This window comes from Danio rerio, chromosome 6 (genome assembly GCF_052040795.2).
Source record: "Danio rerio strain M-AB ecotype USA chromosome 6, GRCz13ab, whole genome shotgun sequence".
In the NCBI taxonomy this organism is placed as follows: Eukaryota; Metazoa; Chordata; class Actinopteri; order Cypriniformes; family Danionidae; genus Danio; species Danio rerio.
This window is the reverse complement of record NC_141026.1, coordinates 60,134,623-60,158,364: the sequence shown is the minus strand read 5'-3', so window position 1 is coordinate 60,158,364 and position 23,742 is coordinate 60,134,623. Positions and strand designations below refer to the sequence as shown.

Below are 23,742 nucleotides of genomic sequence, written 5' to 3'. Positions count from 1 at the left end.
AGCCAAAAAATACTAAAATTTCTCTCCCAACTTTATTATAAATTTGAGTTTTGTTCTTATGCCATTAAAAAGATTTTCAGTACATATTTTACTGATACTTCAGTTTAAATCGATTTCCACTATGAAATACTGGCTCTTTACCTGCTTATTATTAGTTATTATATTAGTACTAATCCCACTAATGCCTAAACCCAACTACCACAATAATAACTGTTAATAATAATTGGTAATTTATTGAGCTTAAATGGTAGTTTATTAATATTACGTAATGGTAAGAGCGAACAAAATGTCAACTAACACATGCAGTTGGGTTTATACATATTTAACCCAATGTTGGGTCCAACCTCTTTAAGAGTCAATTTCTGTTTTAGAGCTAAAAAAAAAATGCAAATATCACTCTCACAACTTTACCATAAATTTGAGTTTTGTTCTTATGCCATTAAAAAATATTGAGTTCATCTTTTGGAGATAGTTTAGTGCCAAAAAATTCCCACTATTATATACTGGCTCGTTGCTTATCATCAGTTATTATATCAGTACTAATCCCACACAGTATCTAAACCCAGCTACTACATTATTAACTATTAATAATTAATAGTTTATTGAGATAAAAATTAAGTTATTATTAAGAGCAAGTGAGAGTAAGAGCAACCAAAATGTCAAATAACCCACGCAGTTGGGTTTATACATATTTGACCCAACGTTGGGTCCAACCTCTTTAAGAGTCTTTTATTATTAGAGCCAAAAAATACTAAAATCTCTCTCGCAACTTTATCATAAATTTGAGTTTTGTTCTTATGCCATTAAAAAAATATTGAGTTCATCTTTTGGTGATACTTTAGTTTCAAAATATTCCCACTATTATATACTGGCTCGTTGCTTATCATTAGTTATTATATTAGTACTAATCCCTCCTAATGCCTAAACCCAACTACTACATTAATAACTATTAATAATTAGTAATTTATTGATCGGGCGTCGGGCGAGGCAGTGGCGCAGTAGGTAGTGCTGTCACCTCACAGCAAGAAGGTCGCTGGGTCCCTGGTTCGAACCTTGGCTCAGTTGGCGTTTCTGTATGGAGTTTGCATGTTCTCACTGCCTTCGCGTGGGTTTCCTCCAGGTGCTCCGGTTTCCCCCACAGTCCAAACACATGCGGTACAGGTGAATTGGGTAGGCTAAATTGTCCGTAGTGTGTGAATGTGTGTGTGGATGTTTCCCAGAGATGGTTTGCGGCTGGAAGGGCGTAAAAACTTGCTGGATAAGTTGGCAGTTCATTCCGCAGTGGTGACCCTGGATTGATAAAGGAACTAAGCCGACAAGAAAATGAATGAAGGATGAATTTATTGAGCTAAAACGGTAGTTTATTAATATTATGCAATGTTAAGAGCGACCAAAATGTCAAATAACACATGCAGTTGGGTTTATACAAATTTGACCCAACGCCACCGTTAGGTCCAGCCTTTTTAAGCGTCTATTTCTTTCTCAGAGCTAAAAATGCAAAAATCACTCACACAACTTCATCATAAATTTGAGTTTTGTTCTTATGCCATTAACAAAAAAAAGGATTACATATTTTGCTAATACTTTAGTTTAAATATCAATTAATACCGGCTCATTATCTGCTTGTTATTAGTTATTTTATTAATACTAATCCTACCCAATACATAAACCGCATTAATAACTATTAATAATTAGTAGTTTATTCAGCTAAATGTCTTAGTTTATTAATAGTATGAGTGACCAAAGCATCAAATAACCCACAGTCCTCATGCATGCATAGTTTGCAGACGGTTGCACCTCAGAATAGGGAACCAACTTTTACAGCTATAACAACCAGGCAATCGATAATACATTAACCAATGTCATCATTTGCCCTGCAACAAACCTGCCAGATCCATACTTCCAATGCAAACACGCCCGGCGCTGCGAATAACCGCTATGCTAGTATTTACTCAAGCACCCGTTGGTCCGACGGTGCACAATCAGACATTTAACCTGCAAGAGTTCTGTGCAAGAAGCTTTTGCCCGTTTTTATTTTATTTGTTTCTGTGCCGTCTTCATGCTAAAGTTTCAGTTGAGCGGTGACTCATTCTCACTTTGAGTCGACTGACTTTCTATCTCTCGTTTTCATGAGTGGGTGTATTGTTTGTTAAGCATACGCTCTGTGAATTCCTCCTCTAAAGGCCATCTCTTCATATATGCATGTTTCACCCAGAGAATATTTGTCGAATGCATTATGACTTGTGCATGGCCCCGGGCTCATTGGCTGCGTTTAAAATTGAAGCTGGATAGGTTAAGAGAAGATGGACCACTTCCCCCTCTTCACCGCCGTTACTGTATTAATGCAGACAGAGATAGGCAGACCACAGCCAGACTCAAACCAAGTCTACTTCTGACTCTTAGATCATCAAGCACATTCACTGGGTCAAGAGAGATTCATCTGTAACTGATCGAATGCTCTACGATATTGAAATTGCTTTTATTTTGCTGTATTTTTGAAGGCTTTTGAATGGTTCATCAGTGTGTGTGACTATGTGTGTGTGTGTGTGTGTGCTTAAATCAAAGCATTTGTCCTTCAATGCTTTCGCATTCATCCAGTCGTTCTCGTCTTACATTTTTTTCCCTCAACAAATATGACAGATATCCACTTTGTTATAATAATAATATCTTTTACTCTGCAATGGATCGAATGGATTGAATGGTCTAAGATATTGAAAATGTTTTTATTTTCTGAAGGCATGTGTCTGCATTATCGTGAATGCTTCATCAGTGTGTGTATTTCAATCAAATCATTTGTCTTTATAGTCTTTCAGTATTTTCGCATTTATCCAGTCAGCCTCAGCTTATTTCTTTCATCATCTTTGCTTTTGCATTCAGAAATATTGACAGATTATGGATGTAAAATATGGACAAATCCAAATATTGAGTTAAAAACTTAATGACAAATTTAAAGCAGTGATTCAGGTTTATCCATATTTAATCCAAATGTAGCCTGAAAATAAAGAAGCTATAAGAGTGTTTGTATCAATGTTACCCACTTTTTATAGTGGGTCAAAAGATATTGATTTGTAATGGAATAAATGATCTAAGATAATGAAATTAGTTTTATTTGTTTTTATATCTTTATTTTTTAAAGATTTATTGTTTGCCTTTATTAGATTGGACAGTATTTAGACAGGAAGCGAAGTTGGAGAGAGAGGAGTAGGGTAGGGAAATGTCCTTGAGCTGGGATTCAAACTGGGATTCAAGCCCTAACGTGCTATTGCACCATATGTTGATGCACTGACCACTGGGCTATTGCGCTGACATCTTATCTTTATTTTATCCAAATGTGGCATGAAAACAAATAAATAATAAGAGTGTTGGTAAAACTATCAAGAGATTGATCTGTCTAAGATATTCAAATTGGTCTTATTTTGGTGTATTTTCTGAAGGCATGTGTCTGCATTATTTTGAATGGGTCATCAGTGTATGTATGTTAATGCAATCAAAGCATTTGTCTTTATAGTCTTTCAGTATTTTCGCATTTATCCAGTCAGCCTCAGCTTATTTTTTTTTATCATCTTTGCTTTTGCATTCAGAAATATTGACAGATTGTGGATGTAAAATATGGACAAACCCAAATATTGAGTTTAAAATATAATGCCAAATTTAAAGCAGTGATTCAAGTTTATCCATATTTAATCCAAATGTAGTCTGAAAATAAAGAGTGTTGGTATTAATGATATCTTTTTATAGTGGGTCAAAAGAGATTGATTTGTAATGGAATAAATGATCTAAGATAATGAAATTGGTTTTATTTGTTTTTATATCTTTATTTTTTAAAGATTTATTTTTTTCCTTTCTTAGATTGGACAGTATTTAGACAGGATGTGAAGTTGGAGAGAGGTGGGTAGGGAAATGTGCTCGTGCCGGGATTCAAACTCGGGACGCCCTAACATGCTATTGCACCATATGTCGATGCACTGACCACTGGGCTATTGCGCTGACATCATATCTGTATTTTATCCAAATGTGGCATAAAAATAAATAAATAATAAGAGTGTTGGTAAAACTATCAAGAGATTGATCTGTCTAAGATATTCAAATTAGTTTTATTTTGGTGTATTTTCTGAAGGCTTGTGTCTGCATTATCGTGAATAAGTCTTCAGTGTGTGTTATTGCAATCAAAGCATTTGTCTTTATAGTCTTTCAATGCTTTTGCATTTATCCAGTCAGCCTCATCAAATATGACAGCTTATGGAATCAAAATGCATCTTTACACTTGTTTTAAACCCAATTGGCAAAATTTGAGCAAACCCAAATATTGAATTAAGAAAAAAATTAATGACAAGTTTAAAGCAGTGGTTCAGGTTTATCCGTACTTGATCCAAATGTAGCCTGAAAAATAAATAAGCAATACGAGTTGGTAAAAGTAATATATTTTACAGCGGGTCAAGAGAGATTGATCTGTAATGGATCGAATGGTCTAAGATGTTGACATTGGTTTTATTTTGGTGTATTTTCTGAAGGCATGTATCTGCATTATCGTGAATGCTTCATCAGTGTGTGTATTTCAATCAAAGCATTTGTCTTTATAGTCTTTCAGTATTTTCGCATTTATCCAGTCAGCCTCAGCTTATTTTTTTTCATCATCTTTGCTTTTGCATTCAGAAATATTGACAGATTTTGATTGTAATTTGCGTCCTTACACTTGTATCAAACCCAGTTTGTGTAAAATATGGACAAGCCCAAAGAGTGTTAAAAATGTAAATGACAAAGCAGTGGTTCAGGTTTTTCCCTATTGTATCCAAATGTGGCACAAAAATAAAAAATTAATAGGAGTGTTGGTGAAAATATCAATAGAGATTGATCGGGAACTGATCGAATGGTTTAAGACAGTGGCTCTCAAATTTTTTTCATCAAGTACCACCTCAGAAAAAAATTGTCTCTTCAAGTACCACCAAAATGAGCAGTATTGAAATACAGTAGCGTAGTAGGCCCAGTAAAGCAGCTACAACTCTGCACAGTTAAAAAATGTGGCAGATTACCTTAGAAATATAGGCTATATGTCATATATGGCTTATTATGTACATCATTTTTGATAAATTTTGAAATGTGTGTAGCATGTACATCACATATTTAATTCCTCCGCGTACCACTAGAAGGAAGCCTGCGTACCACTAGTGGTACACGTTCCACAGTTTGAGAACCACTAGTTTAAGATATTATAATTGGTTTTATTTGCTTTATTTATGAAAGCTTGCTACTGAGTATTGTGAATGGTTCATCAGTGTTTGTTATTGCAAATAAAGCATTTGTCTTTCAATGCTTTTGCATTTATGCAGTCAGTCTCATCTTGCAACTTTTCAAATTATGACGAAGTAAATTGCATCCTTTAACATGTTTTAAAGCCAATTTGATCGAACCCAAATGTTGAGTTAAAAATGTAAATGACAAATATAAAGCAGTGGTTCAGGTTTATCTCTTGTATCCAAATGTGGCACGAATATAAAAAAGTAATAAGATTGTTGGTAATACTAATATATTTTACACTGTGTCAATGGAGATTGATCTGTAGTAGATCTGCATTATCGTGAATGGATCACCAGTGTGTGCTATCAAAATCAAAGCATTTGTGTTTTGTATTCTTTAGTTTCATCCTACATTTTTTGTTTCTCATCAAATATCCTGTTGCAGAAATATGACAGATAATGGAAGTAAATTACATGCTTACATTTGTTTCAAACCAAGCTTGGGTGAAATATGGACAAACCCAGATGCTGAGATAAATTTGAAAAGAAACATTTAAACCAGTGGTCCGGGTTTATCCATATTTTACCCAAATGTGGCCTGAAAATAAAGAAAAGTAATAAAAGAGTGTTTGTAAAAAAGTCCACTTTGTTATAAAGTGCATTTCTATAGTCTAAAAAGAAACATTTTCCACTATAAAGAGTCTTTAGTGTAATTTAAAGCTTTTTTTTAACCATAGATATCAGCAATGAAGTTTTATTTCAATAGCGTGTGCTGTTTCACGTTGACTTAAATAAGTAGTTCTGTTTTACGCTAGAATATGGACCGATTCTCACTTTTAACTTTGCATGTCTGTCACTAGCACAATTGCTGTTTATTAGTACTCGTTTTGCACGATCACATCCCTAATCACTTAACCTTAACTACCACATTACTAAAGATTAATGCACAGCAAATTATTAGTTTGTTGTGGTGAAATCCATAGTTTGTGGTTTAATAATGAGAACTGAACCTTAGAATAAAGTGTAACCAAATCGTGTCATCATTTACTCACATTCTACTTGTTCCAAATCTGTTACACTTCAGTTTGAGTAGCAATTGTCCCCTATAACTACTGGATTGTTACCTGTGTAGATTATTAAGATATTGGCTGTTTATTAGTACTTATAAAGTATGATCTTATTCTGCATCTCAATACCTATACCCATCTATCTTTATAACTAATATTAAGCAGCAAATTAGGAGTTTATTGAGTTAAAAGTCAGTTAATAGTTTATTAATAGTGAGCATTGCATCTTAAAGTAAAATGTGACCCTGTGATGAGAAGATATTTTGAAAAATGTTGAAACACAAATGGTCACCATTGACTTCCATAGTATAAAACAATTACAATGGAAGTCAATGGTGACCAATCGGACTTAAAGCATGTTCAGATGGTCACCAATGACTTCCATAGTATGGGAAGACTACCATGAAAGTCAATGGTGACCAATTGGACTTAAAGCACATCCAGATGGTCACAATTGACTTCCATAAAATGGTAAAACTACTATGGATGTAAATAGTCATTAATTGGACTTAAAGCACATCCAGATGGTCACAATTGACTTCTATATTATGGGAAAACTACCATGGAGGTCAGTAGTGGCCAATTGGACTTAAAATACCTTCAGGTGGTTATCATTGACTTCCATAGTATTAGAAAACTACCATGGAGGTCAATGGTCGCCAATTAGACTTAAAGGATGTTCAGATGGTCACCATTGACTTCCATAGTATTGGAAAACTACCATGAAAGTCAATGGTGACCAATTGGACTTAAAGCACATCCAGGTGGTCACAATTGACTTCCATAGTATGGGAAGATTACCATGAAAGTCATTGGTGACCAATTGGACTTAAAGCATTGCCAGATGGGTACTATTGACTTCCATAGTTTGGGAAAACTACCATGGAGGTCAGTGATGACAAATTGGATTTAAACATATTCAGATGGTTACCACAGACTTCCATAGTATTGGAAAACTACCATGGAGGTCAATGGTGACCAGTTGGACTTAAAGCACATCCAGATGGTCACAATTGACTTCTATATTATGGGAAAACTACCATGGAGGTCAGTAGTGGCCAATTGGACTGAAAATACCTTCAGGTGGTTATTATTGACTTCCATAGAATTAGAAAACTACCATGGAGGTCAATGGTCGCCAATTGGACTTAAAGGATGTTCAGATGGGTACCATGGTGGTCAGTGGTGACCAATTGGATTTAAACATATTCAGATGGTTACCACTGGCCGCCATAGTATTAGAAAAGTACCATGGAGGTCAATGGTCACCAATTGGACTTAAAGGATGTTCAGATGGTCACCATTGACTTCCATAGTATTGGAAAACTATACCATGAAAGTCAATGGTCACAAATTGGACTTAAAGGATGTTCAGATGGTCACCATTGACTTCCATAGTATTGGAAAACTACCATGAAAGTCAATGGTGACCAATTGGACTTAAAGCACATCCAGGTGGTCACAATTGACTTCCATAGTATGGGAAGATTACCATGAAAGTCAATGGTGACCAATTGGACTTAAAGCATTGCCAGATGGGTACTATTGACTTCCATAGTTTGGGAAAACTACCATGGAGGTCAGTGATGACCAATTGGATTTAAACATATTCAGATGGTTACCACAGACTTCCATAGTATTGGAAAACTACCATGGAGGTCAATGGTGACCAGTTGGACTTAAAGCATGTTCAGATGGTCACCATTGACTTTCCTAGTATGGGAAGACTACCATGAAAGTCAATGGTGACCAGTTGGACTTAAAGCACATCCAGATGGTCACAATTGACTTCTATATTATGGGAAAAATACCATGGAGGTCAATAGTGGCCAATTGGACTGAAAATACCTTCAGGTGGTTATTATTGACTTCCATAGAATTAGAAAACTACCATGGAGGTCAATGGTCGCCAATTGGACTTAAAGGATGTTCAGATGGGTACCATGGTGGTCAGTGGTGACCAATTGGATTTAAACATATTCAGATGGTTACCACTGGCCGCCATAGTATTAGAAAACTACCATGGAGGTCAATGGTCACCAATTGGACTTAAAGGATGTTCAGATGGTCACCATTGACTTCCATAGTATTGGAAAACTATACCATGAAAGTCAATGGTCACAAATTGGACTTAAAGGATGTTCAGATGGTTACCATTGACTTCCATAGTACTGGAAAACTACCATGAAAGTCAATGGTGACCAATTGGACTTAAAGCACATCCAGATGGTCACAATTGACTTCCATAGTATGGGAAGATTACCATGAAAGTCAATGGTCACCAATTGGACTTAAAGGATGTTCATATGGTCACCATTGACTTCCATAGTATTGTATTGGAAAACTATACCATGAAAGTCAATGGTGACCAATTGGACTTAAAGCATCTTCAGATGGTTACAATTGACTTCCATAGTTTGGGAAAACTACCATGGAGGTCAATGGTGACCAATTGGTTTTAAACATATTCAGATGGTTACCACTGACTTCCATAGTATTGAAAAACTACCATCGAGGTCAATGGTGACCAGTTGGACTTAAAGCATGTTCAGATGGTCACCATTGACTTTCCTAGTATGGGAAAACTACCATGGAGGTCAATGGTGACCAATTGACCTTGAAGCATGTTCAGATGGTTACCATTGACTTCCATAGTATGGGAAGACTACCATGGAAGTCAATGGTGGCCAATTGGACTTAAAGCACATCCAGATGGTCACAATTGACTTCCATAGAATGGTAAAACTACCATGGAGGTCAGTAGTGACCAATTTGACTTAAATCATCTTCAGATGGTCACCATTGACTTCCATAGTATTGGAAAACTACCTTGGAGGTCAATGGTCCCCAAGTGGACTTAAAGCACATCCACATGACACATACGGTTAATACCATAGTCTTTACTATTGTTTCTTGCAGTGACTTTTGCAGCAGTTTGACTTTCAATTTCAATTGTTCATCCGAGTGTCAGGCGTCAAAAGAAAAGGCACTAAGCGACAGCCACAAAAAAAAAAAAAAAGCTTATCGCTCCAGAATCAGATCCCTGAAAGTGGGTGGCGGTGGCACATTACCAGCTGTGTGACGGCAGAAAACCTTGATTCATTTAAAGCCAGTCTGAGGCCCTAACTTATTATTTAGCCTGTTCAAAGAGTCTGTCTCTCTCTCTGTCTAACTCTTTGAGCTTGTATTTCTCTGCTTAAACCAGCTAAAAATAACTCGTAGGCCTAGCAATTACTGGAAATGAGTGCAGAGTGGTGCATCTATGAGTGCAACTGTCTTTAGCTTAAATAATACTTTAACCAGAATCCATCAGCGGAGCATCCATCGTATATGCAGGGGAAATTAGAGATTTTCCAAGAACAAAATTGCACCATTTATTTTATTTCTGCATGTCGTGCTCATAAAAGCAAGCCTTTTCTGCGCTGTAATAACATGTAATGACAAAAAGTCAAGTCAACACATGTTTTTTGTTTTAAATTATTATTATTTTTATGTTATACAAAGTTTAGCTTCACATTTTGTCAGTTTGATTGATGAAAGTTAATTTGATTTAACTAAAAAAGTTAGCCAGACTTTTTCTGTGTAAATGCATATGAATTATTGCAGACAATGAAAAGACATATGCCAATATTTAAATAATTCAGTTATTAGAGATGAGTTATTAAAGCTATTATCTTTAGAAATGTGTTGAAAAAAGCTGCTCTCTGGTAAACAAAAGACTGTATAACTATAAAATGGCTATATCTTACTGTTGATTTGAATGCCTTAATGGTGTGTTCACACCAGACGCGGAACGCGCGGATATATCCCGCTATTCGCGCGTAAATAGCCGCGTGAACATTCGAGTTTACTCGTTTCATTCAAGCGTCAAATCCGCTTCATTCCCGTGTCAAATTCACTTCAGAACAGACGTGGATTCGCGTGATGGGCAGTGCTTTTGTCTGCCCGGTGACTCTCGCTTCATAGCTAAACGGCTAACATGGATTTTATGATGAAAATAACAGTGTTTATGTGCTTTATGAAGACTGAAAAACAGCGTCGATACGTTTAGAGCCGTGTCTGAGTCCACTACATCCTTTCAGAGGTGCATTCAGCTCTATGAGCTCATAAACTCCTCCAGAAACTTAACCTGAAAGACAGAGACTTTCAGCGGTGCTTCTGACTGAGCCAAGCCCAGTTTGATGACTTGTTGTCAGTGTCACCTGGAGGATTTCCCCCGGTACACCAACAACAGGTTCTACGTCACAATCACACCCCCACAAGAGCAAGCTTCTGATTGGTTAACGCGGCGCGAATGTCCGCTGAAATTTAGATTTTCGAACTCGAGAGATTCAAACGCTCAATTCGCGCTGCGCTATTCGCACGTACCGCGCCGCAGGATGTCTATTCGCGCGTTTGCATTGACTTAACATGTAAATCACTCGCGCTTGACACACGTTCTGCGTTTGGTGTGAACGCAGCGTCACTTACCAATGAGAATTTATCACAGGGTGTTTTCTATTGTACTTTATCATCCTTTTGCAATATAATAATTAAAAAAGCTTTAAGCATGATATATGGAATAAAGCATTATTTAATTATGTTCTTAATGTATCAACTAATTTAAAAAGTTTTTTGTTATTAAACCTGTTAATCGTCTTTTAATTATGTTTATATTTTGATAAATCATGATCGCAATTAATTGCAACAAGGGATATCTACACTGTAAAAAACAATTACTACAAATGTTTTAAGGTTTCAGCTACATTTTATTTAAGTTATGCAAAGTTGAACTCGATTTTTTTAAGTCAGTTTGATTGATATAAATATTGAGTTGCATAGACAAGTTCATTCGATTCATCTTAAAAAATATTAGGGGCAGCAGTCTTATAATGGCATATCTGTGTGGAGTTTGCATGTTCTCGCCTTGTTGTTGTGGGTTTCCTCCGGGTGCTCTGGTGTCCCCCACAGTCCAAACCAGCCTGAACTCACGAGAAAACGTAAGTATTTTACGTTTTGGCAGTTTAGTGGCTAATTCGTACGAATTCGTACGAGTTCAGTCGTAAGAAAATGTACGATTTTAAAAAGGAGGCGTGGCACCTAACCCCACCCCTAAACCCAACCGTCATTGGGGGATACGCAAATCATACTAAAATGTACGAATTAGATCGTACGAATTTGTACGAATTAGCCAGTAACTGAAAAAGTTACGAATTGCTGTGAGATTGTGTTGGTCCAAACACATGCACAATCCCTACACTCTCAGAAATAAAGGTACAGAAGCTGTGTCTGGGGCAGTACCTTTTCAAAAGATGCATATTTGTACCTAAAGGGTACCTCAAAGATACTTTTTAGTATCATTTGGGTACTAATATGCACCTTTGAGGTGCCATTGTCGACAAATATGTATCTTTTGAAAAGGTACGGCCCCAGACACAGCTTCTGTACCTTTATTTCTGAGAGTGTATAGGGGAATTATTGAACTAAATTGGCCATAATGTATGACTGCGTGTTTGCGGCTGGCAGGGCATCCTCTGCGTAAAACATATACTGGACTAGTTGGTGGTTCATTCCACTGTGGCGACCTCTGAAATACAGACTAGCTTAAGGAGAACGAATGAATGAATGAAGCTGCAGCGGTTACACTGATCCAGCATGTTAAAATTCAGCTACTTAATTGTAAATCAGCACATCAGCAGCACACCTGCCTATCAAATGCCTTTAAATCGAGCTTTATGTACATGTTTACAATCAATCCGACTATTGTTATTGCAGAGAAAACTAACGAGGGAACGAATGGCGAAAGATCCTATCAGTGTGCATAAAGCAAATGCCGGCAGTAATTACCTTTTCCTGTATGTGACAGTTCTCCTCTTTCCTCGACACTGTAATGGAGATGTGAGATAAAATGAGCTGCGTTTTCGACACCGGGAAGTTAATTAGCTGGAAAGAGGCGGCCGAGGCCTAACAGAAGCTGCGATGAGCCCTTCATTTGTATGTCGATCCATCTAACACTGATCATAAACTAGACTGAGAGACAGTCTTCACGTGTTATTCTCGTCTGTCAGGTCAGTCTGAATCTGATGCGTGAATGAGCACACTGTAAACAAATATCTGTTCATTAACTGTGTTTTCGGTTTCTTTACTGTTGTGAATTGCATTATGGGATGTTGATCTCTGCTCTGTCCACTTCTGATGTCGAAAATTCAACTCTAGAGTTTAACAAAGTGACTTTTACTGACGTTTTAGTCATTTAAATACATAATATAATGTATAAGAGATTATATATAGAGACATGAGTGTGTAAAATAACAGAATATGTGCTGGGAGTTTATTACAAGGTATTTGTAGCGTAATATACAACACCAACACAGACATTATAGCACTGCAAAATATTACATATGTTCATGAAAGTCACTTTATTTTACATTTTCAAGGTTGAAAGCTGTTGGAAGATCTATGAAGATCCCATGATGCAATGCAGAATCATAAATAAACTGAGAAAAATAAAAATCTGAATTAAAAAATGTGTGAAACTGCTAATTTATGGATTTTGTTTACAGTGCAGGTAGTGAAATTAGGATTTGTGGACTTTTAAATGGATTTTTCAGAAAGATCACAATATATTCTGGTATACATATTGGTGATTATAATAATGATGATACTTCAGAAGTATCCATTTGGAGACAAAGATGTTTATTGTGACAATACAGAAACGTTCTGTACTGCCTCTGTCTGTGTGTACTTCTTTCGTCACTGCATTCTACGAAATGAGTTCATCACCATTATGATGAGGGGAAATTATATAAAAGACGTTTTTTTTTTTTCTGATGAAGAAGAGTCTGACCTCCAGTGTTGGATGTTCTGTTACAGTACTGTATACAGTAGCAGTATTATACATGTGATGAGAAAGAAATGACTTATTTTTAATAACTAATTGTCTTTGCCATGATATCAGCAGATAATATTTGACTAGATATTCTTCAGGATACTAGTATTCCGCTTAAAGTGACATTTGAAGGCTTAACTAGGTTAATTAGGCAAGTTATGATAATAAGTCAGGTCATTTGAATTGTTTGTAGCCAATTAAATACTAAATAAAAATTTTGAGGGGCTAAAATAACTTAAAATATATAAATAATTCCAGCCAAACTAGCCGAAACAATTTTTTTTCCACAAAAAAAATAAAGTAGCAAATACTTTTATATAATTGATTTGGGAAATATTTGTGAAACAACAAAAATTTTCTATTTAAATTGATCTGTTTACTTTTTTTTTTTAAATAAAAACACATCACACAAGTAATATAATACCTGTTGCATTTATACTGTAATCTAGATGGCGCCATAACGCACAAACTCCGCTTATGCATCACAGAAGTAATGATGTTCAGCTGTATATATTACAGCCATATTGCTCTGCTAAGAGTGTGATATTGAGTTTATACGACAATTCGGCGGCATAACCGCGTATAAAAAACAAAATCAAACACAGAGAGTCTCAAAACCCTTTTGTAAGAGGAACTACTTTCCTCCGCTGTTTACATCTGCAGCTGACGTCAGAACAGCAGAAACCATTGCTACTTCAACGTCACTTTAGAGCTAATGTTTGATTGATTCTCTAGCGTAATGTCTAAAGTGATGACAAAACAAGGGATTTTGCTACCATTTAAAGATTATAAGGCTGAACAACCTCATGAAATGCCATCAGTCTACTGAGATTTCTCAGTATTTCTCTGTTACAATCGCAAGATCATATTAATTAACCCCGAAACAGCCAAAGCAAACACTAGCAGATTACTGTGGTATAAATACAGCACTACAACATACACGAGAGAGATCGACTCAGAATGTCTCTTACCTGATTTATAATGATTTGTTCAGCTGTAGTTTTTCTCCCCTAAGCACTTATCATGCAGTCTCTGTCGCCATCTTGTGGCAGAATGTCAACCATCACTTTCTTTGACTTGCTCAGACGGGCTGATAGTGGCCGATGCACTGAATCCGATGCTCCGAAATTATAAATATTTAAAATAGGCACTATCCTTATAAACAAACTGCATAGTTGCAATTTTTTCACCAAAAAAAAAAAGCCTTAAAAGTACATTATGTTGTCCAACAGCTGCAATATTCGTCAAACTGCATTGAGTATCTTCAGCTTGTTGCTGTATGTGGGCGGAGTAATACACAAGGGTGAAGAGGCTGTACTAGTCCTGTTATTTGCAGAGTGTCTCAAGGCTCTCAACCAATCAGATTCAAGAACAGGCAGGCAGTGTTGTCTTTTTTGATCGTCTGAATGATGACGAGCCAGCTTATTCAAACCTGTGACAGAGCAATCTGCTGCTCCGGCAGTGATAATGTGGGATGATTCTTAACGTTTTGTAGTTGTAACGAGCAACGATGCAGCACATACAGAATCTATCAGAGTATTAAACTCATCGAAAATATGAACTGAAGTAAAAGTGAAAGTAGGAGTAAACAAACAATACTCCTGCAACAGTACTGCAACAGCCTTTTAGTAGTTAAGTACAGTAGAGAAGTAGTTCTACTTCGTTACCATACATCTCTGTTGAGTAAAGCCAATACTGGTAAGCAGCATTTGCCAAAACAACCGAATAGTTGCATCCCCCAAAACTGGAACGCGCGACTTAGCAATGCACGTATTTCATTCATAATAATGCATTGTATATCTATTTTCCTTGATATCGCAAACTATAAAATACCAGGCATTCCTGTTGAACAGCCTTGTAATATATCAACCCAAACACTTAGTCATATTCATGTTCCTTCAAACCTATACTCTAATGATCATGTTTGATGGTAGATGTTGTGAAAAGCAAGCACAACGGAAGTTCTGGTGGTCAAGGCATTTATACAGAACTCATATGATGTGTGTGTGGTGTTTTAAGAGTGATATTGGTGTGTTGTTGTGAAGTGTTGAAGCTTCTCAATAAAGCTCTGGTGGGCTCTGCTGTGCACCTGTATTGCTGTGAAAACGTCTCTGTGGTGAGCGAGACCTTTTCAGAACTATTCAGCGCTTTGCTTTATGAGTCAGAACCACAAAACTGTTGCAAAACTCCAATACTACGGGTGTGAACTACTGAGCTTTATGAGAGGTGTGTGTGTGAAATGCACGTTTGAATTGTGCGCTGACGAGCGAAAATAAATGTGCATTGCAATTTAGGAAAGTAATATATGCACAGGTGTGGGGAAAAAATTAAAATAACATCAAGGGACCACTTGAAAATTCTCAGTTTTACTGAATTTAGTAGGTGCGAAAGCTTTTAAAATACATGTTTATATTTTTTTATTCTATAAAGGTCTAATAATAACCATTTTTTTACTGTTTAGTAAATGGCAATTGGTCAGAATAATAAATATGTGCATATATAATGATAATAATTTGAATAATAATGTGTGTATATACACTCACTGGCCACTTTATTAGGTACACTTCATTAGTACCCTGTTGGACTCCTTTTGCATTCAGAACTGCCTTAATCCTTTGTGCTGTAGATTCAACAATGTACTGGAAATATTCCTCAGTAATTTTGCTCCATATTGACATGATAGCATCACGCAGTTGCTCCAAATATGTCGGTTGCACATTCATGATGTAAATCCAACACATTCCAAAGGTGCTCTATTGGATTGAGATCCAGTGACTGTGGAGGCCATTTGAGTACAGTGAACTCATTGTCATGTTCAAGAAACCAGTCTGAGATTTTTTGCGGTTTATAACATGGGGCGTTTTCCTGCTGGAAGTAGCAATCAGTAGATGGATACAGCCATATCGCACTGCTATTTGTGTGATATTGCGTTTATATGACAGTTCGATGGCATAACCATGAATATAAAAAGAAAATCAAACATAGAGAGTCTCAAAACCCTTTTGTAAGAGGAACTACTTTCCTCCGCTGTTCGTTTATATCTACAGCTGATGTCAGAACAGCAGAAACTGTTGCTACTTCACCAACATCACTGTAGAGCTATTATTTGAATGATTCTCTAGCGTAATGTCTAAAGTGATGTCAAAACAGATAATTTCTGCTCACAGTTTAGGATTGTAAGACTGAACGACCTCATGAAATGCCATCAGTCTACTGAGATTTCCCAGTATTTCTCTGTTGCAATCGGGAGATCATATTAATTAACCCCGAAAAAGCCAGAGCAAAGCAAACACTTGCAGATTACTGTGGTATTAATACAGCACTACAACATACACGAGAGAGACCGACTCAAAATATCACTTACCTGATTTATAATGATTTGTTCAGCTGTAGTTTTTCTCCCCTAAGCACTTATTATGTAGTCTCTGTCGCCATCTTGTGGCAGAATGTCAACCGTCACTTTCTTTGACCTGCTCACACAGGCTGATGGTAGCCGATGCACTGAATTATAAATATTTAAAATAGACACTATCCTTATAAACAAACTGCATTAATGCAATTTAAACAACTGCATTCTTCCCTAATAAAGCCTGAAAAGTACATTATGTTGTCCAACAGCTGTAATATTTGTCAAACTGTAAAGTGTCCTCTGCTTGTTGCTGCATGTGGGCGGAGTATTACACAAGAATGAAGAGGCTGTACGAGTGCTGTTATTTGCAGAATATTGCACAGCTATCGGCCAATCAGATTCAAGAACAAGACAGAACTGTTGTGTGTATATATATATATATACCGTTGAAGTCAGAATTATTAGCCCCCCCATTTAGATTTTTTTATTTTTTATTTTAATGTTTGCTAAATGATGTTTAACAGAGCAAGGAAATTTTCACAGTATGTCTGATAATATTTTTTTCTTCTGGAGAAAGTCTTATTTGATTTATTTCGGCTAGAATAAAAGCAGTTTTTAATTTTTAAACACTATTTAAAGGTCAATATTATTAGCCCCTTTAAGGTTTTTTTTATCGATTGTAGCCTACAGAACCAACCATCATTATACAATAACTTGCCTAATTACCCTAACCTGCCTAGTTAACCTAATTACCCTAGTTAAGCCTTTAAATGTCACTTTAAGCTGTATAGAAGTGTCTTGAAGAATATCTAGTAAAATATTATTTACTGTCATCATGACAAAGAGAAAATAAATCAGTTATTAGAAATGAGTTATTAAAACTATTATGATTAGAAATGTGTTAAAAAATCTGCTCTCCTTTAAACAGAAATTGGGGAAAAAATAAACGAGGGCTAATAATTCAGGGGGGCTAATAATTCTGATCTCAACTGTATATATACACGCATAATTTAATATTGTGACCAATTGTCATTTTCTAGATAGAAATGAATGCTTGTTATTATTACATTTTAATAGAATAAAAGAAATATAAACATTTTACATTTTACATACCAAACACACTGAAACTGAGAATTATCATGTGGTCAATTTTTTTCTCTACACATGCATATATTACTTTATAAATTGCAATGCACAATTATCTTCACTCATCAGCGCACAATTCAAATGTGTACACACACACACACACACACACACACACACACTCACACACACTAACACACACACACACACACACACACACACACACACACACACACACACACACACACACACACAACAAATAAGAAAACATAAATCACAAAATACAGAAAACTGATCATTTGCTGATGTTTTTTTTATTGTGTACTGCTACTACTACATTTATTTTTGCATTGCATCTTGTATTTAAATGTAGCTTTCTTTCGTTTAATGCACTTTAAATACAAGCAATGCGAACAATCAATAAAATCAATCTGTAGATCAGTGTTGGCATCAGTCTGTCTGCTTTCCCACAGCTATATAGAGTGTTCTGCTGTACTAATGATCAGCGCACATTTGTTTTGGCTCGGAGTGAAAGTTTGGCAGATCGCTGTACAGAAGTGACGTATCATCTCCATGCCCTGTATCCAGTATCCAGTGTTCAGTGTTTGCGATCCTGCACTCGGGCAGTAATGCAGTAAATGTAGCTGCGCTTGTGAAGCGCTGTCAGTCGCTGCAGGGAGCAGAACAGCAGCGCGCTAATTGGCCTTGGCAGAGAGAGAGAGAGAGAGAGAGAGAGAGACGCACATATACAATCACACACACAAATACACACACAGAATTCTAGATGGTTATAAATGAATCATTGTAAAAAAACTAATTACAATTATTTATTATTACTGTTCTGTCCTCAAATGTTGATTGTTAAATGTACGGATTTATTATTATGTTACAGATTTATTATTATTATTTTTTTTACTACTGCTCACATAAAACAGTTGGGTTAGTAATGACCCAACAGGCAACCCAATGATGGGCCAATTTGAAACAGACCTTCTGTTGGGTTATTTTAACCCAATCCATTGGGTTGTTAAGGTTAACCCAACAATTTGGGTTACAAAAAAAACTTATTTGTTGGGTTATGTTGCCAAAAAAAGGCTTAACCACTATACAATAATAAATTATTATTATTATTATTATTATTATTATTATTATTATTATTATTATTATTATTATTATTATTATTATTATTATTATTATTATTATTGTTGTTGTTATTGTTGTTGTTATTATTATTATTAATATGGTCATTATTATTATTATTATTATTATTATTATTATTATTATTGTTGTTGTTGTTAATATTTTATTATTATTAATATTATTATTATTATTATTATTATTATTATCATTATTATTATTGTTGTTGTTAATATATTATTATTATTATTATTATTATTATTATAACTACTATCATTATTATTATTATTATCATTATAATTATTATTATTATCATTATTATTATTATTATTATTGTTGTTGTTAATTTTTTTTATTATTATTATTATTATTATAACTATTATCATTATTATTATTATCATTATTATTATTATCATTATTATTATTATTATTATTATTATTATTGTTGTTGTTAATATATTATTATTATTATTTTTATTATTATTATTATTATAACTATTATCATTATTATTATCATTATCATTATTATTATTATTATCTTTATTATTATTAGTATTATTGTTGTTGTTGTTAATATTTTATTATTATTATTATTATTATTATTATTATTATTATTATTATTATTATTCATTAATTTTCTTATTTCGGCTTAGTCCCTAAATTAATCTGGGGTCACCACAGCCCGATGAACCGCTAACTTATCCAGCATATGTTTTACGCAGCTGATACTCTCCCAGCTGCAACCCATCTCTGGGAAAACATCCACACACACTCATACACTATGGACAATTTAGCCTACCCAATTCACCTGTACTGCATGTCTTTGGACTGTGGGGGAAAAAGGAGCACCCGAGGAAACCTACGTGAACGCAGGGAGAACATGCAAACTCCACACAGAAACGGCAACTGACTCAACCGAGGCTCAAACCAGCAAACTTCTTGCTGTGAGGTGACAGCACTACCTACTGCACCCCTGTGTTGCCACAAACTTTTATTTTGGATGCAAATAATCACGATTAATAGCACTTATAAAAATGCTTAAATATTGTTATATAAATAAATGTACAAAAATCTTATTTAAATGTTGCATTTACCTTAAAAGCAATATTTCTAGGGCAGCACGGTGGGGTAGTGAGTAGCACAATCACCTCCCAGCTAAAAGGTTGCAGGTTCAAGCCTCGGCTGGGACAGTTGGCATTTCTGTGTGGAGTTTGCACATTCTCTATGTGTTTGCGTGGGTTTGCTTCGGTTTCCCCCACAGTCCAAACACATGTGGTACAGGTGAATTGAAAAGGCTAAATTGTCCGTAGTGTGTATGTGTGTATGTATGGATGTTTCCTAGTGATGAGTTCCAACTTGAAGGGCATCCGCTGTGTAAAACATATGCTGGATAAGTTGGCGGTTCATTCCGCTGTGGCAACCCCAGATTAATAAAAGGACTAAGCCAAAGGAAAATTTATATATATATATATATATATATATATATATATATATATATATATATATATATATAGTCATAATATAGATTGAGCAGGGATGAACTGAAATTAATTAATTGACATTTTGAGAGAGTGAGCGAGAGCACTGGAGGTTTTCCCTCTCTGAATGTCTGCATGGTGAATAGCAGCTGATTCAGCCGGTAAATAATAACGATGTCTGTCCACGGGGGAGAAACACAGAGCTACACAGACGTCTGGAACGCTTGCTGATACTGCCAGTGATAAACAGGCCCAGTTTAATACCTGCTGGATGATGGGAATCCAAAATGTGTGATCATCGGTTTTAGTTTTTTTTTTGTTTGTTTTTTTGCTTTTTTGGTTTTGATTAAACCAAAAAGGTTTTGATTTAAAGAAACGCTTCACATTAATTTGGAAATAAACTCATTTTACAGCTCCCCTAAAGTTACAGTGGTACAATCTAAGAAATAAAGGTACAGGAGCTGTCACTACGGCAAAAGATATTTGTACCCAAAAAGTCCACAGTGGTATCTCAAAGGTTCATTTTCGTGCCCAAATATGCCTAAAAAGTACCTTTGAGGTATCATTATGGACCCTTCAGGGACAAATATGTATCTTAGAAAAGGTATTGCCCCAGTGACAGCTCATGTACCTTTATTTCTGAGTATTGTATAAGTACTGTATATAAGTATATCAAACATGTCACCAAATTTTCATCGGATGTTGATAGCAACCAAAGAAATCCTCAAATGCAAAGAAAACAAACCTAACTAGTTTACAAATGAAGTTGTGCATGATAAAATGAAATAACACAGAAAAAATGTATTGAACACATGAAGAAAGAGAGGTGTAGTTCATCAGTGAAAGCCCAGACAGCAGCTGAAATCTTCAGCCATCCTCTGCCCTTCCTCAGTGTAAATGAATATCAGCTGCTTCAGTCCAACATCTACATTAGCAAGAGGATGAAGATGAACCCAGGGTGGACATTTTAGCAAGACAATGAGCCAAAACAGCCAAGGAGACTCTCAGATGCTTTCAGAGAAAGAAAATCAAGCTGTAGAATGGCCCAGCCAATCACCTGACCACAATCCAATAGCGATTACAGAATAAAGCTCAGATTTGATAGACTAGACCCACAGAACCATCAAGATTTAGACACCCTGTTAGAAGTCTGTGAGAAACTCACACCTGAGCAATGCATGTGACTTCATTCTCCATATAAGTGCACGTTTAGCTTAGCTTAGCGTAGATCATTGAATCAGATTAGACCATTAGCGTCTCACTCAAAAACAAATAAAACATCTTGATAATTTTCCAGGTGCAGTAATTAATTACAGTGCCTGAAAATAGTCCCGAGCACAAGTCTAACAGCACTGTGTAATATTCACAGTACAGCATTAAAGTTCCTTGATTATTACGCCAGAATGAAAATATAGTTCCTAGCCATATCAGCTTATAAAACAACAATCTTTCATTTTCTGATGGTTTTCGTATACATGATGAAACTGCATAAGAGTCCAGCTTTAATAAAGTAAAATTATCCAGACTCTTTGGTCATAGAGATGCTAATGGTCTAATCCGATTCAATGATCAATGCTAAGCTAAGCTACAAGTGTTCTCACTGTTAATTGTATTGCATTAACTAACATTTACTAATTAGACCATTTTAAAGTGTCATTTATTGTACTTTATAATCTTTTTGCAATTTAATTTGTGGGCGTCACGGTGGTGCGGTGGGTAGCACGATCGCCTCACAGCCAGAAGGTTGCTGGTTTGAGTCCCGGCTGGGTCAGTTGGCATTTCTGTGTGGAGTTTGCATGTTCTTCCCGTGTTGGCGTGGGTTTTCTTTCGGGTGCTCCGGTTTCCCTCACAGTCCAAACACATGCGCTTTAGAGGAATTGAGTAAGCTAAATTGGCTATAGCGTATGTATCCACTGCGTAGGACATCCACTGTGTAAAACATATGCTGGATAAGTTGGCGGTTCATTCCACTGTGGCGACCCCTCAAGAGACTAAGCCAAAAAGAAAATGAATGAATTAATCTTTCTCAGAGATGGGTTGCGGCTGGAAGGGCATCCGCTGCGTAAAAACTTGCTGGATAAGTTGGCGGTTCATTCCGCTGTGGCAACCCCGGATTAATAAAGGGAATCAGCCGACAAGAAAATGAATGAATGAATGAATTTAATTTGTTCAAAATAATATACAAAATACAATAAAGTAATACAACAATTATTCTTTGGTTTAAACCTGATAAAATAATCTTTTTCTGCAGTTTAGGTCAATAAAGGTCCTGATAAAACCCCCATAAAAGCTTCACCAATTAATGACGACAAGAATATTTAATATAAGCCTACTTCACTGTGTTATTGTGGATGATTTATTGCTTCATTTTGGTATAAAGGATGAAAAAGGCCTTCATAATCTTTCATCAAACTGCAATAAGCTGCTTTTGAAATGTTTTTCCACTTCAGTTGACGTCACCATCAGCCCTGTTGTTTTTATTTGTGTACTTTAACATTTTTTACCATCTACATCAATTCCCTGCTGATTAATTTATTTCAGCCTGCCTCTGCTTTTGTTTAATTGTATGTTCAGTTTCACTATGTTGACAGTGGCATTTCATGTTTAAAGTACAAGAGCATTTATTGTTTTAAACTAGAGCATTTATAGTTTTTCTTTTCAGTTTCGACTAATTGAGAGAAAGCTGTGTGGGCGTTTTCATTTGTGCTTTAGCTTTAAGGCTTGCATGTCAACATAAATGATTTGCACAGTTTATTTGAATCAAGGTGAAAGTAAGAGAGCATTGCATTTATTCTGAATTGTGTTTGTTGATGCATGCTACTTTTAGTCAAATTAATTAAATGTACAGTAATAATTTAATTGTTGTATGTTTATTGATGAGAAATAAAATGTTTTTTTAGCACATTACACTGAGTTAACATAAGTAACCACTTATTTAGCTACTGTATATTAAGCTTCATAAACTAACAATTACCACAATCTACCATCATTTCAATATTAATTAATGCATTTTTAAAATCAAAGTATATTCTGGCACGCTGCACTGTGAACTAAAATAAGTGATTATAATTTTATAAACATTGAAGCAAGCCTTAAAATACTGCTAACATTTACTAATTAGACCATTTTAAAGTGTTATTTACTGTACTTTCATTTATTTATTCATTGTCTTTTCGGCTTAGTCCCTTTTTTAATCTGGGGTCACCACAGTGGAATGAACCGCCAACTTAACAGCATATCTTTTACACAGCGGATACCCTTCCAGCTGCAACCCATCTCTGGGAAACACTCATAATAATTGTTGTTTATTAAATTACATTAAATGTATTTGCAGTTTAATTTATTTGAAATATTTATTTGCTCTGCTTATGATTTTAAAAATGTATTATTGCATGCTTTAAAACACATATTGTTAGTTTATATGAGTTAATGTATGTTAAGTACTATTTCTTGGCCTATCACAAGGCTGGAAATATGCAGATTTATGAGCCCATCTTTCAGTCCATTTACCTAAATGTGTGTAAAA

General features: G+C 35.5%; 2 protein-coding genes and 1 long non-coding RNA gene across 11 annotated transcripts in view; 2 read left to right on the top strand and 1 right to left on the bottom strand.

Annotated features, from left to right (window-relative positions):
- Positions 1-23,742, top strand: part of tox2 (TOX high mobility group box family member 2) — a 267,858-nt gene that overhangs the window by 3,938 nt on the left and 240,178 nt on the right.
- The window catches only part of LOC147843705 (uncharacterized), a 999,056-nt gene that overhangs the window by 794,530 nt on the left and 180,784 nt on the right, over positions 1-23,742 (top strand). The gene's annotated exons all lie outside the window — the stretch shown is intronic.
- Positions 1,357-10,292, bottom strand: LOC147843707 (uncharacterized). Its single transcript, XR_015494394.1, has 4 exons — positions 8,680-10,292; positions 7,711-8,059; positions 4,598-7,627; positions 1,357-3,410 (listed from the first exon to the last, which is right to left on the bottom strand). It is a non-coding gene; the product is annotated as an uncharacterized LOC147843707 (long non-coding RNA).